Here is a 16881-nt window from a genome sequence, read left to right on the forward strand (position 1 = left end):
CCTTCATTTTCTTGCAAGGAAGGGTAATATTTACTGGTTAACAATAATGATTCATAAATTCATTGACGTTGGATGGGACCTTCTCAGGTCCTCTACTCCAACATTTCTACTCAAGCAGGGTCAGTAAGACCAGGTCACTGGGACTGTGTTGAGGTTTTGAATATCCCTACAGACATCCATGATCTCTCTGTGTCATTATCTTCTGTCTTTTTTCCCAAAAAATTACTTTAGAAAGATGTAAAATAGCAATATGTAGCCACCCCATAGTGTCTCAATAGTTTTCATTACTAGTGTATATGATCATCCCCAAAGTTTGCTGTACATTTTATTCCTGATTCCAGACCCTTTCTTGAAGAACAAAGTTCAACAGTGTATAATGTATCATAATGTCTACATCCTATGTAATGTTAAGCTATTATTTGTAATGCAATTCTGAAAATAAAATGTAAGAACCTTTAAAAAACACATTTCAAGCCTTCTTTCCCTTCCTCCTCCTTGCAGCGTTTTTTCTAGTCCCTAGATGAACACTTTCAGATCAGACACAGTTTTTCATGCAGATTTCCGGGAAGCATGAGTAGACTAGAAAGAGGCTGTGAAGAGATTGAATGATTTGAGTAGCCCTGATGGATGTGATGACAACTTCCAGGATGACCTCTTACAATGCAAAATTCCTTGCATTCCAGTATGTTTCCATAGAAAGAAAGGGAAACTGAGATAGAAAGGGCACATTCTGGATTTTGCTGTCTTCCTGGCGATAGTAACTAAGTGTTCATGAAGCTTTCTTCACAGCTGTATAGAATACCAAAGCCAACAAAAGAAATCCAAATTTTGAAGCAGGAGAACCAGTTAATGAAACAGAAAAGTGAGGCTTTTGTTTTGGTTTGGACTTGGAAAAAGAAACAATTGTATTTAGTACAGAGGAAGGTTTACGCCTGAGGAAAATGTGAAAACCATGAAGAAATTTACTACTACAAATACCATATAATCCATTCTTGCTCCAAGTTGAAATCAACTGGAGTTTTGTCATTGGAAGCAGGACCAAGTAATTTCCAAAAAGGTGACCTAGGTCCTTCTTTCCTATTCATTCAGTAGGAGAAATGTTGCAAAATCATACTTTTTTTTCCAGAAAAACATTTATAAAAATACATATTTTGGATGACTCGCTAGTTAATTTGACGACGTCAGTATAACTGACTTTTCATTCCTCGAAAGAAACTGCCATCAGAGAGACAAGGTATCTGTAATTCACTGACTTAACACTATGCAGGTACTCTAACCTATGTCATATGAATTTCTTTTTATTCTTAAACTAATCTATATTCAAATATTATTAAAATAATCTATATTCAACTGGGAACGAATAATTCTGGAAAGCATCAAATCCTCCTGCATCATTTTCACCGACATTTGTCCTAGCACTCAGGCCAGAAGACCTTCAACTGATTCACCTTGGTGGATTCATCTCAATGTGATTTTATTCTGCAACTGCAAAACCAGGTGTATATGCTAATGTTCTGACAATGAACAAATGTGTTTAAAAATTACAGACTGTCTAGCCAGACTAAGACTTGATAAAACTTATTTTCTAGAAAAAAAGGAAATAGCATTGGACCTCAGTGCACAGTTAAGTACTAAAGGGAGACTATAAGAAAGCTGGGAAGGGGCTCTTTATCAGGGAGTGCAGTGACAGGATGAGGGGTAGCAGTTTGAAGCTGAAAGAGGGGAGATTTAGATTAGATATTAGGAAGGATTTTTTTACTGTGAAAGCGGTGAGGCACTGGCACAGGTTGCCCAGAGAAGTCCTGGATGCCCCATCCCTGGAAGTGTTCAAAGACAGGCTGGATGGGGCTTTGAGCAACCTTATGTAGTGAAAGGTTTCCTTGCCCATGGTAGGGGGGTTGGAACTAGATGATCTTAAAGGTCAGTAGCATTTTGACATTTGAAGTTACACAAAAGGGATGAAATGCTGTAGTAAAAAGCATAAGGTGATGCAGTTAGCAAATAGTACCTGTTTTATACTGCGAATTTTTCAGCTAGAAATAACAAAGATACAGATGTCTATCAACAAGCCACCAATACAGGGAAGCTATAAAACAAGCCAAATATAGTTCTGCTGCCTCAAGAAAGATATTGCCACAAAACCAGGCAAGTGTTTATGTCACATATGAAACACTGCTGCATTCCTACCTGCAATGCTCTATATTTCTTGTCACAAATGTTGAAGAAAATGAACTCATATTGAAACAGAGACCCTTTTCAGTAAGGTGTTTTACCATCTAACAAAGGTAAGGGCTGTAGGATAATTTGGGTGGTGAACCTGTGAATGCTAAATAAAAGAACTTAAATTGCTTATTCATATGAACTAGGCTCAGCAACAGCCATTTGCCCTCAGGAAATCTCCTATTCAGGTAAATACCATAGATATTTACTATAAGGCACACTGTTAGCACAAGACCAAAATTAATATTTTCTAGCCACAAATAAAATAAGGTTAGGAATAAGAAAAATTTCCTCAGAACAGAACAGTGTGATTCTGAAGTAGCATTCCTATATCAGCAGTGGAAGACAATCCGCCTGCTTGAAGATGGAATTTGATGGAAGTATGAAAAAGGCCTGCAAATACACGTCCAATGAACTTCTATAGTGCATACTGTTACACTATACACACTTTTTACTCACAAACACATACTCTTATTTCCTCCTTTTGTTAGGAGAATCATCCACATAAATCACAAAGACAATGCTTATAAAGCAATTTGGATTCTGAAGAGCAACAGAGATTTACATTTTGATACCTCTAAATGCAACTATTACTTAGCTGTGGAGCAACAACTGGAGAACACCAGACATGCTGTGAGAAAGAATAAGGCCTTACTCAGTTTTATTAAAGTGCCTAAAAAGATAATTTTTATGAAACTTCCTTCTCCACAGGATGACAAAGTCCCAGTGTTTAAGAAACCAAACAAAACTTTCTGCATTGCCTGTAATCTTAAGAGATTTTTCCTTCCCACCAACCTATAAGCTCGGAAATATTAGTAAGTTGCATTGACAGTTCTGGGATGAGTTCTGTGGTTCTTGGCTTCCTAGTAATTTAAATCTGATGCAAACACATTAAATCTGAGCCATCTATTACTTTGAATTTTTAACTACTTTCTTGCACATGTTAAAATGAATGGCACTTTACAGACTATTTAAAATTGGCCAATACATCTGTAATGTATGGGAGAATAATACATTTTAAAAGCCTATTAGTATGTCAAGGTCTAGTCATACACAGACCATACATTTAAATAACAGGTGCATTTTTATAAAAATCTATGTCTGTCCCAGAGCCCAATATTAAAAATAGGTAGTTAATAATTAACTTATTTTTTTTAACATCAGATTTTTTTTAGTATATTCCTCCTGTGCAGATAGTCTCTGAAAGTACTAACAGAAGCATTACTGCCGTGCCTAATAACAGCAATAGACAACACTTAACTGGCATTTGATTTGCCATTAATGAGAACCACTCTTAACAGTCTTAATCTTTGAGGTCTAAAGGTTCTGTGAGATTTAATAATGGAAAAATACTTTCAAAAATCGTTAAATGTGAATGAATCTTTTGACCTCACAATAGTCAAGCACTTTGTGCACAGTCAAGTATTACCATGCAAGTGGCGCTAACAAGTCTGTAGAAGCTATTGATGTACACGTGCTTAAAAATACTGAATCACAGCCCAGGTGTGGAGTCAATCTATGTGCTGCTACTTTTACAAATTATAATGTCAACATTTCAAGAAGATATTTTTTCCAATTAAGAAAATACATTATTTTTAAGGTGCATGAATTTATTTCTCCCTTGTATTCCACTGAACTACGATTGCAATTTTTCTACACGTTGTTGAAGACTAAAAATTTAATAGCACCTATACTTAACACTGATCTCCTTTGCTGTAAACTATCACTTTTCCCTATGTATTAAAAAGCATCTAATAAAAGCATTTCTCTTCTTTTTAATATGATATTACACCTGTATTTCAGTAACAGAAGTTGTTTGAGATTACAAAAACTCTAACGTTTTAATCTTCTTGATCAATATTTCTTTCTAAATATTTTTAACAGGTGAAGTGAAATAAATTAAATTGCTCTGAAATAAATTCCCTTTACTGCAGAAATAATATCAAGCATTCTTTAGACCAGGATCATGTTATTATCTAAAGGTAGTTTTCCCTGTTATAGTGCTGCTATATAGTTTCTGTCCCACATCCTGTTTAATTGTTTCAGAGTTTGAATGTGCGTCTGAAGAAAAATGGAGGATCTTAATCCTTTCTGGGGCAGCTCAATGTTTCAAAATGCTACGCTATTTAGAATCATTGTGAGAGCCAAGAATTTTCTAAGCTCTGCCAAAATGAGTATTATGAAAAAGGATGAAAGAAGAGATGACTGAGACCCAGCCAAAAGTAATATTATTAAAGAAATCTTTATGGACCCAACTAGCCAATTCATCCTGTTCTGGAAACTGTAGCCTTACTCTATTCTGGCAGAGCCTTTTACCTGACCGCACGTTGCTCTTTGGTCTGCATCCAAACCCCACTGATGGACACGGGAGCCTCTCTGAGAAGCACAGTGCACTTTGGATCATAGCATGAGAATACTAGTTAGACAAATTTAAAGGCTTGCTGAATAAAGCATTACCTTCAGAAATGAATTTGTGACTGAAGATTTCAGACTCTAATGAACCTTTCTTTTATATTTTTAGACAGTAAGGATGTGGCTTGCTCTGTCCTACATTTAATATTTGAAGTACTTTGTTATTTAGCTTTATTTATGTGAAAAACAGGGTCTCAAGATGAAAATGCTTCAGAAAAATGGGAATAGCTAGATGCAAAATGGATTCAGCAAATAGGTCATACTCTTGAAACAGGGAACAATGAGGAGCTGGAAATGGTTATAACATGAGATACCCAATTGAATTAGGAGCGAAAGTCTCTTTTTTTTAATGGGATATAGACAGAGACAGAGTTTTAATGTTATTGGCAATAGTTATGGAAATAAAAATGCTTCAAACTGCATAGGTGTGAAACAACAGTTACTAAATTAGCTCATAGCAAAGCTAGGAGACAGTAAATTAAGATGTATTTTAAGCCACACTATAGATTACACTGGAGGACAGGTAGAATTTCCAAAAACATTCAGCACTACATGATTGCGCTGACTTAAGTATATAATAAAAACTTAGTGTCTTTGGTAGAAAAATGCTGGTCACCACTAAGATCTTCTGAAAAATCTGTCCTTAAAAGCCAGAACTATGACTTACTTAGCCTTAAAATGTAAACCATATGCCTGGAAAAAAATTATCTTCCTTATCATTATTGAATAAAACTTTTTTGTAAATATACTTCTTGATAACAGTGAGAAGCTATCTTTGATAGCATATTTGAAAACAGTAAATTGAAAATATATTCTCTACATTGGTGATCTATTTCTAAAGTAGAAAACATACAGTGATATCTGATTGTGTCATTTATAATTCTAGAAGTGTTGCTGCTTGAGTGTTTTTAAATATGGAGCAGACAACCCTGGAGATTATTAAAGACTTGGATTTGAGATATTCCTGTGAAATTCAAGCAGCCAGCCAGAACTAGTGCAAGCAAATTGTAAAATGTTAGGCATTTTTTAATTGCCTTAAAAGCACTTGTAGCCACATAGTTAATGAAGAATCAATGTTTGCTCTCTTGTGTTATAGAAGAACTTTCTGTAGTAGAAGTATCCCAATGCAGAGCTGCGCTGGGAGATATACAAAGGTCTTTTTTGAAAAACTCTGTTGGTTTTTTTTAGCAAGTTACTTGTCATATAGTAGCTTCCTTTGATATCACACAACACGCTGCCACAGACTTGTTTTATATAACAAAAATCCCCTTATATTCATAAAGCATAACACATGTTTTTGCACTGGTTCAGCTAGCCTCTGCCTCAGGGTTGAACAATCTCATCCCAATTCCCAAGAAAGATTTCTATCCCAGTGAGTGACAAGTTGCCAGGCTCACTGCTTTCCTCAAACAGGCTGTTTTAAATGGAGAGTGAAAGGAAGAGGTCGCATCCTGTTGCAAGAAGGAAAAGGAAGCTTGTATATTATGTTAATTTTTCTAACAAAAAAAGCCTCCCAAAGTCTGGCTAGTGTAATCTGCCCAGATAGTACTCAAGCATCCAGACCTCTTATCTTAGCTGATATAGCCAAACTAGACCTAGACGAGTCAGTAGTTCCTCCAAAAGAAACAGCAAAATATTTTTAAAACATAAATACTATTTAAGTAGCAGTTCATTTTTTGCAGATGCAATTTTTATCTTTTCTCAGAATACTAGACTGAGTATTGCAGGCTCTTCTAAGCTTTGTTCCCCCCACTGTATTGCACAGTCATGAGATTTATCAGATATTATGACTTCAGACAATTCTAGGTGCCTTTTGTCAAAGGTAGGTGAATGCTAATAAAGCGTAAAAACATGAGTGTACTATTAACCTATTCTAAATTCTTGCCTTATTTAGCAACAGAAGGGACAGATCTGAGTGAAAGACCTGTGCTGTGGTCCTCCCTTTCATTTTTTTGAAGCAAACAAGAATTCTTTTTATTTTCTATAAAAATCTATATATTATTTCATGATAGCATTTATCAAATACAGATGCACTCTTCCTTTCAGGAACAGTTTACACCAATCTAGATTTTTTTATTTGTGGATATTTCACAATTACGTCACAGATTTTAACAGGCAACTCCACACATCAGAATAAGAGAACTGCCAGATACATTCCTAAAGTCAGGTAGTGAATGAGCCCAAGATCAGGCTCAGATGAGATGAAGTGCATAAGTTAGACACCCTGACAGCTTGCAAATCCAGATTAAGTATGCTAGTTTGGTCAAAATAAATACTACATTAACCTCATATCCCCAATTAAGCCTGAAGAGAATCTCCTCTGAGGACAGAATTAGTCAGGCAACCAGTGGGAAAACAGAGAAAGATTGGAAAGGATGGACCAACTGCGGCAGCCTTTAGGAAAAATGAAAAATTAATCTTCCTTAAGCATGAATATAACTGTGACTAGGAACTTGCTTGGCCAGAGGAAAGAGAAGCATTCTCTCCCTTGCCCATACTGACTGCAAAATGCTGCAGGAAGTTTTTAGCATAGAACCAGACAAGAACTTACCCTTTCCTGCCCTTCCTGCTGTTGCAATTTTCTTGCCCTGTCATTCAGCTGAAGTTGAAAGTCTTTCCTGGTGCAGAAAACCACAGTCTCTCACCTACTGCCCTGGGAACGGAAGCTGCAAGTCTTTGACTGCTACTGTATCTGTACTGATGAGATCCCATCTCCACAGTTCTCCACAACAGAGAACATCCAGAACTTGGCAGTTTCTGAGGCTGTGATTTGTATAGGTTGAGATGTCCTGGCCAGAGCCACTGATGGTGCTAAATACTGTGCTGAATAATGTATATAGATAAACAATAAGGAATTCTTTAGAACAATATATTGAGCATTGGCTCAAAGAAGAGGCCACATAAATATGTTCACTGACTCCAAGGCATGATTTTCACCAAAATCTTCAACCCAGCTGTTGACAAACAGTGGCTATAAAACCGAGTATGTTCTATTCCAGCTGAGGTGCAAGGCAGCCTGTAGTTAAGTTCATAAGAAACCAGTGAGGACAACTGGGCAAGGAGGCCACAGCTCGTGAAAGGATAAGTTCCTACACAGGGCTGTTGTGAACATCACGTGTGAGAGGAAACTGGCCTCTGGTGAAAACTATTTATAGAGGACAGCCTGAAAAAGCATTGGCTACATACTAATAACTCCCTTTAGTTTCTGAGTGCCCGACTTTCTCCTGGAGCTTTCTTCTTTGTTCTCACCTGGCTTCTAAAAGGGCAAGGCGAGTTCCGAACAGGGGCAGACAAACAGCCCGACTTTACTCTGTAATGCACAAAGCAGGCGCCCCAGGGTGCTGCCTGTTCCAAACTCAGCATCTCATTAGTTATAAACTAACACAAAACTCCTCTGGGCATGCTGAACCCAAATAATTCCTTAAAACACTAAATGAATCAAGACAGCTTTAGTACATAAAATAGTGTTTTTACTTAAGGTGAAGAGATGGAAAAGGTCTGACATTTAGTCTCACGTGACCTTTATCAAGGACAGTACAGAGCATACATGTTTTGCCTTAATAACTCACTATAGCCAGGAGTCTGACTTTGATAAAGGTCACTTGGGTTCAAAATGTTGGGTCATTTTCAGTTACTCTTATCTTAAATAAAAAAGGCATTCTTATTAGTGGAGCTGTCCCCATTTGCAGCATTACTAAGAAAATATTATTTAGTTCCAGGAGGATTTTTTCATGTTATTCTATCAAATATATTCTCTTCTACCATGCCTGTTTAATTCTGCTAAGCTCTCTTCTCTGATCAAATATGCTGGCCTCTGATCAGGGAGATGATGTGAACTGAGCTTCACTGATGTGAGTAAACAGAAACAAATGGTAGAGCAGAGCACAAATGCCACGATTCTTCCCCCACCCAACCCGCTCCCCCTTTTTTAATAACTCATTCATTAAGCAATGGAATTAAGTGGAAATGGGGGACATTTATGTGTGCAGTCACACTGTAGTTAAGATAATTGAGACCAGCTGTTATGCTTTTCTTTTTCTGGAAGAATGCAACATTGCACAAAGCTAGCACAGCAAGATGACAGACACAGGAAGATGCTGAAGCATGTACTTGAAGCCTCAAAAATTTTCAGTGTTGTTCTTCAAAAAGTTTCTCATTATGGCTGTGAAAACCGTATTTTCAAGATTACATACAGATTTTTCAGTTTCACTATTTAAATTCCACACACTCTAACAATCATTTTTAATTCCTCCCCCGCCTTCTTCAGTGTATAACCAAGATGGGCAACCTTGAATCAATTACATAGACAAGGGGCAGAGACAGAGTTTACTTTATTGTCTGCAGAGAAAAATCCTGTCTGGAAACCATTTCTTTTGAATACTGCCTGGTATTGCATATTCTTCCCTGCAAAATTCATCTCAAGAGTAACTTGACAAAGAGTTCTGCTTACACAAGTTACTGTGCCACACAAGAAATATTCATTCCCAGGCAAACTGCATCCACTGTCAATTGTGACTGAGTAAAAGTAATTTAATTAGTTCAGACTACCTGTCCTATCCCTATCTTGTCCTTACAGCAAGCTGTGGCAAAAAAAGGGGAGATAACAACTTAAAGGAGTCAGTTTTCCTTTGCAATGTTAGTTAACAGAAAAAGGAAGAGAAGCAGGTGGCTGTGACTTTTAGGCAGGACAGCACAGCCAAGTTAGAGCAAAATCCTGTTCTTAGTAGAGGAGAAAACGGGAAACAAGATACAGCCTATATCTCTACTGAAACCTATTCCTAACTTCTTGGGTCATATATAATGCCCACTAAGATAACATTTTAAAGTAGCCCACAATTACTTACCTTAGAAACTCTACAGAAGTTTTAGTCAATTGCAAAATTTACAGTATTAAAGGATCCTTCCTTCTATTAAATAATGTACATAACCCCTCCAACTTTTAGTTTTCTTTACCTTTAGCAATGTTTTCTTCACTGACTTCCTTTCATGCCACCCTCTCAAGTCACAAATAAAAATATTCCTTGCTACTATGGTGATCTTTATTCTGCTATTGTAGCTTGAAAGAGAGAAAACTGGAGAGAGTGAACTGGCCAAAAGGTAGTCCAGCACTAATGAAAAAGTAACTCAGCCTTCAACATTTTTAGGCTGTAGTGCATCCTAGGACAAAAATCACAACAATCTGAGGAAGATTTCCTACCCAAGGCATCTGGACATAAGTTCAGAATACTTTGAAACCACAGATGCTTTTTTCTCAAGAGGTTCCTTGAAATTCAAGCTGAATGAGACCCGTCAGGTTATAATGAAAGGGAACATGCTAAATAGTCTTTATTAGCAATCTTAAATCCATGAAATAGTTATTTTATGCACTTTTAAATAAAATAGTTTTGAGATTGATTTGATAGCAATTTCTTGGAAGATAGTTCTAACCCTACTAATGGAATTTAGGTAATTGCCAGGATAAAAACATTATCTCTGTCAAGAGAAGAATCTAATATAAGCATGTTCATTTATGGACAAAGGATCAAAGATTCCATTAAACCTGAAGTCCAGGTACCTACAGCCACCTTGTATCCTGCTTCATGTGAGCTGACTTCATGATTCTATCAAGCATAAACTTCCAAATTTCTGCATATTGTGTAGAGATTGTGTAGGGAAAAAATCAGAAGGGCTAAGGCTCAGCTAGAAATTGGATTGGCCAAGTCAGTGAAAGATAACAAAAAATCTTTCTACAAATATATAAATAATAAAAGGCGGACTAGGGAGACCATACAGTCCCTATTGGACACAGAAGGGACAACAGTAACAGGGGATGAGGAAAAGGCTGAGGTACTTAATGCCTTCTTTGCCTCAGTCTTTAGTCGTAAGGAGGGTCGTTCCGTCTGTGTACAAACCCAGGAGCTAGAGGAGCATAATGAGGCTCCCGTGATCCAAGAAGAGGTGGTCAGAGCCTTGCTAGCCCGACTGGACAGTCACAAGTCTATGGGGCCGGACGGGATTCACCCTAGAGTACTGAAGGAGCTGGCGGATGTGCTGGCCAAACCCCTTTCCATCATCTTCCAACAGTCCTGGAAGACTGGGGAAGTCCCACTGGACTGGAGGCTGGCTGATGTTGTGCCCATCTACAAAAAGGGCCGCAGGGAGGACCCAGGAAACTACAGGCCTGTCAGTCTGACCTCAGTGCCAGGGAAAGTCATGGAGCAGGTGATCTTGAGTGCTATCATGAAGCACATGCAAGAGAACCGGGTGATCAGGCCCAGTCAACATGGGTTCACAAAAGGCAGGTCTTGCCAGACTAACCTGATCGCCTTCTATGACAAAGTGACCCGGCTACTGGAGGAGGGAAAGGCTGTGGATGTGGTCTTCCTGGACTTCAGCAAAGCCTTTGACACAGTTTCTCACAGCGTTCTGCTTGAGAAACTGTCAGCCTCTGGGCTGGACAGGCACACACTCTCCTGGGTGGAAAACTGGTTGGATGGCCGGGCCCAGAGAGTGGTGGGAAATGGTGTGAAATCCAGCTGGAGGCCAGTGACAAGTGGGGTTCCCCAGGGCTCAGTGCTGGGTCCAGCCCTGTTCAATGTCTTCATCAATGATCTGGATGAAGGCATCGAGTGCACCCTGAGCAAGTTTGCGGACGACACTAAGCTGGGTGGAAGTGTCGATCTGCTGGAGGGTCGGGAGGCTCTGCAAAGGGATCTGAACAGGCTGGACCGCTGGGCAGAGTCCAATGGCATGAGGTTTAACAAGGCCAAATGCCGGGTCCTGCACTTGGGGCACAACAACCCTATGCAGTGCTACAGACTAGGAGAAGTCTGTCTAGAAAGCTGCCTGGAGGAGAGGGACCTGGGGGTGTTGGTTGACAGCCGACTGAATATGAGCCAGCAGTGTGCCCAGGTGGCCAAGAAGGCCAATGGCATCTTGGCTTGTATCAGAAACGGCGTGACCAGCAGGTCCAGGGAGGTTATCCTCCCTCTGTACTCGGCACTGGTGAGACCGCTACTCGAATACTGTGTTCAGTTCTGGGCCCCTCACCACAAGAAGGATGTTGAGGCTCTGGAGAGACTCCAGAGAAGAGCAACAAAGCTGGTGAAGGGGCTGGAGAACAGGCCTTATGAGGAGCGGCTGAGAGAGCTGGGGTTGTTTAGCCTGGAGAAGAGGAGGCTGAGGGGTGACCTCATTGCTCTCTACAACTACCTGAAAGGACGTTGTAGAGAGGAGGGTGCTGGCCTCTTCTCCCAAGTGACAGGGGACAGGACAAGAGGGAATGGCTTCAAGCTCCGCCAGGGGAGGTTTAGGCTAGACGTTAGGAAAAAATTCTTTACAGAAAGGGTCATTGGGCACTGGCAGAGGCTGCCCAGGGAGGTGGTTGAGTCACCTTCCCTGGAGGCGTTTAAGGCACGGGTGGACGAGGTGCTGAGGGGTATGGTTTAGTGTTTGGTAGGAACGGTTGGACTCGGTGATCCGGTGGGTCTCTTCCAACCTGGTTATTCTGTGATTCTGTGATATGAAACTATATTCACATCCAGAAATAACACGCTTAATAATTATTTTAACTGAGGCTGTTTTGTTTCATAAAAAGAGCCTTATATGACCATACTTATATTAATTACATGAAGGTTCTAGTTTTGACCAGAGGAATCATAGAATCACCAGGTTGGAAGAGACCCACCGGATCATCGAGTCCAACCATTCCTATCAAACACTAAACCATGCCCCTCAGCACCTCGTCCACCCGTGCCTTAAACACCTCCAGGGAAGGTGACTCAACCACCTCCCTGGGCAGCCTGTTCCAGTGCCCAATGACCCTTTCTGCGAAAAATTTGAATGTATATTGTGTAACGTATACTTAGGAGAATACACAGAATGGATTTTTTTTTTATCTTTTTTGTTAGAAAGGTTTGGGCTCATTCATCTGTGCAGGCATCTTTATCTGCATCTTCCAATAAGACTTTCAAAATTCTGGTCCTTCATATCTTTCAGAAACAATATTTGACTGCTGCTGCCCTCAGCATTTGTATACGCAGACTCATGAAACTCAAATGCTAAATTCAAATTCAACATTTGCTTTGTATTCAGCAACAGTCTGTGAAAGATCTTGCATGGATCTCCCCGACTCAAAGATGTAGATATCTGCTATTGAACACACAACCCACACCTATGCCCACAAAAGCAAGAGCAAAAAATCCTTGCTGTTTACTCCATAGAACTATTATTACTATCCCAGGGAGCAGCAAAAATAGCATTCCATTTTGCATCTGGCTTCCAGCTTTATGTTCGCAGAAATGCATGACACATGGGAAGCAAACCTGGTCACACAAAACATACACAAGTTCAATCTCATTTTATGGCTTTGATTCACTGATTCTCAGTTCTCCTAAGCCTGGAGAAACAATTGCTGTCATGAAAAAGGTGAGGCTAACTAAGCCCATTGGTCACGCTGAGAGCAATATTTGTATTTAAATAAGCCTGCACCAGTACAACTTCAAGGTAAGATAACAATCCCAGAGTCATAGACACACCAAGAAAATGAGCAGACCAAATCCTGTAAGGACATGTACACATGCACTGTGGGTACATACATATGTCTACAGACATAATTGCACATCAAGTTGAAACACACATTCTGACTTTCCCTGCTACAGGCCCTGCACTTTCCACTGATCATATCCAGTGCTCACAAGAGACCCCAAGCTGGCACAGACTAATTAAAAAGAGGAAGGATTACAGTTATGTGTAAATGATACTCTAAAAAGGAAATGGTATCAATAATGTAATAGTAAAATACTTGAAAGGAAATGGATTTTTGATGAAGTCAGTTTTTCAAAGTTTTTCTCCAGAAAAGAGAATAATGCTTTTAAATCGCTGTTCACGTTGACCCTTGCTACGTGTTAACATTTTGCCCTTGGGAGAAAATACAGCTTAGCAGTACGAGGGCTCTATAATAAGCATCTTTATCTCTTTGGGATTCTCAGGCCCGTTGTTATTTTTTTCCCTCCAGAGCTGTACTGTAAACTGCATACCTCTTGGGCTGACTCACACAGGCCTTGGGAGGGAGGGGGGATGCAGCAGAGAGAGCTCTTTTCTCATGAGAAGTTCAACATGGTGAAATTCCTCTTCCATTTCAGCAGCTCCAAAGCCATTTTGCACCCAGCTTGACCTGGCAGATGTAACACTTCTGCTCTCACTCCTTAATTTGTCTGCATTTGGCTCCGGTTCATAGCTTTTTGGAGTACCCAATGGCTTTCCTGGTTGGAGCTATAAAAAAAAGTCTGGGCCCACTCAAATATCAGCACGAGAGTGATAGCATAGGCAGAAAGCAGCAGAAAGAAAGCGGCAGATGAACTGACAGCCAGCATTCCTGTCCTGCCAGCTTGAAGGATGTTGCCCACAGCCAGTTACCATATGTTTGGCTCCAAACTAAGGAGCAGAGGCACCAGAATAATGCAGAGAATTCAGATGATTTGTTATCTGTCTCTCAAGGAAGATAGGGAGCTTTGAAGCTTGCAAGCATCACCTGAATTTCCTGACCTTCTTTTCCAAAGTGGTAAGGAGGACAAGCAACAGAGGACCTCTTAAGAGGTCTTAGAGTTTTTTTGGTGGACAAAAGTGATTGTTTCCGAAAAAGCCTTTATTCTATGGTACCTTGATACATATTGCCACTCTGAATTTTCTCCCACTTGTTTTAATCAGCTTAAGACTTTTAATTTGCTCAGCGAAAGAAAAATAGAGTGAAGACACTTCCTAACTACACACAGACAACCCGTTTATTTACAGAACCTAATGGAGTACACTTTAGAATTCCTTGATCTAATTTAGATACAGGAAATCGATATGGTGCAAGAAAGCAAAAAGTATGAAAACAAGTAGGATCACAAAGCATCAAAACAATTGTGTGCAGCACCAGGTTACACATTTACAGTTTCAGACTTGAACTGGTTTGTGAACAGGGGTAATGGGGATGTGCACTGTCCTTCCATTTAAGGTGTTGGAAACAGCTTGGGAAGTCTCTAACAACAAAAAATCTTAAGCTATGCAAATTAAAGATCCTGCTACGTTACCAGTTTTATGCCCATGCCATTAAAGCCACCACATTATATAAACCTACAAACAAACTGATCAATTATCCTCACAATTTTTTTCTTTGGTCCCTATATCAGTTTGCACACCACCTTGTCTTCCATACCAGGTGGACACAGATCTAAGATGGCAAAGCAAAAAGTTGTACATGTGCAGAGATGAACTGAGGAAGGATAAGAAAAGAGAAAATCGGATGACGGATCACTTGTGACCTTCCAGCATCTTCTGGAGAGGCAAGTAAGATTTGCAGGCAGCCTGAGCTTGGGCTGCCTTGGAACAGCATCAGTAGACTGAACTGAGCCACTGACATCCTGAATGCAGGTGCTCAGAGCAAGGTCAAGCCACGCTCCCAGAGAAAAATGCTCATCTAAACTACATGCACACAAGAAATGCCAATTCTAAGCCAAAATTCACAAGCAAGTTGTCACCTCCTGCTGTTTCTGGCAGGCTGCAGTTCTGTGTACCAGTGCTGCCACCACTCTGATGTGCTGATAGCATGTGCTCTTCTAAAGCACTTCAGCAGCACTGCTGGTTGCTACAAACATGCATGTTTTTTCGTTACTAACATGTGACCTTAGCGAGTTTATTAATGGAAAATGCTGTAGTTTGCAGAGGAAAAGAGTTTTAGCCTGAAGCAGGCTGTCATTGGATGACTGCTCTGTTTCAGAGGTCAGTGAGTAAAGCAGTGCAAAGTTAGGTAAAGGTGACCTAGAAAGGAAGAGAAAAACATGAGATTTGTGTTCTTTATGGCTTTGTTATGGCATTAAAAAAAGTTGTGAAAGGCTTTTTTTTCCCCTATTTTTGATGCAGTGTTTTTCCTGTGTAATTACTCATAGTACAAATCTAGGTATAAGACGTGGGTGGCCAGAACGTTCCCTACATAAATATGTCTACCTAGACAACTGTAAGCACTTTATATAGCTAGACTACCAGGTGTCTGGACCTCAGAGTTGACAGCTTGCTGGGTTTGGTGTTGTTTTAAACAACTAGGTGTGAAGTTCCAGTTCTAAAATTGTAATAACACACAGACTATACAGAATTATTAAGGTTATACAGAGATACTAGTTTAGATATTGCCTGTTGCAACAAAACACAGCCTTTTTACAACAATTTGGCCACAATTGTTTTGAGAAGATTTGATTGTAAATACAAGACATTCAGCTCTGGTTTATTTGTGTGTCTGTAATTTTGCTTTATGCGCTTTGTCCAGGCAGTGGTCTTTCTGCCTGGCAACACATTCAGTGTGGTTGAGGTATGATGCTATGCCATGACAAAACCTGATGCATTAGGAAGTTGCTCACGTCCTATAGATTCTTACTTTTAGCCACTGTTTCCCTTTAATTCAGTAACAAGATAAACTTGTGTGGCCTCCAAAATACCAAGGAACAACACAGAAGACTTCATCATTCCTGGAAACCGTACTTCCCTTCCCTGGAAGCATTCAAGGTCAGGTTGGATGGGGCTATTTGAACAATCTGATCTAGTTGAAGATGTTCCTGCTCGCTGCAGTGGGGGTTGAACTAGATGACCTTCGTGGTCTGTTCCAATCTGAACCATTCTGATTCTATGATCACATCAAGAAGTGAGAAGGGAGGTGAACAAACCTGTTTCTAGCTTGGCTTTGCTATCCATCCACACTAAAGTCTTCAAGAAGCAAATAAAACCAAAATATACCTTTCAAAAGCAACAGAAAATTTGTAATCTCTTTTAAGTCACAAAAATAATGTGTTAATATTAAGGGAATGACCAAGAGTCAAAATCCTCCTAAAGTAAAAGTCAAGTATACCGGAATCATGAGTAAATAAAAGGCAAAAAAGGAAGCTGCGAAGTCATCTTAAAAATGGGGGAAAGACCTTTAACAAGCAACTGTTAAAATATGGAAAATAAATAAATCTTGAGTAGCCACATTCTGTGATCTAGAGGACTAAAATAACATTTGGAGAGTCATGAATCAATATGAAATATTTCAGAATTGTTGGCTTTCTCTCAGACACATCCCTAAAGACATATTGTGGGAACATTCTTTGCACAAAGTACTCTAGCTGTGATACAGTTGGTAGCTTCCCATGAAGTTGTAGCTCTAATATTACTGTAAATACAGTATGCTAACCATTTTTTAAACAAAAATCTTTGAAGAACACAGAGGCAATATACTGTAAGTATACTCAAAACCAG

Source organism: Phaenicophaeus curvirostris, chromosome 4 (genome assembly GCF_032191515.1).
Source record: "Phaenicophaeus curvirostris isolate KB17595 chromosome 4, BPBGC_Pcur_1.0, whole genome shotgun sequence".
NCBI lineage: Eukaryota > Metazoa > Chordata > Aves > Cuculiformes > Cuculidae > Phaenicophaeus > Phaenicophaeus curvirostris.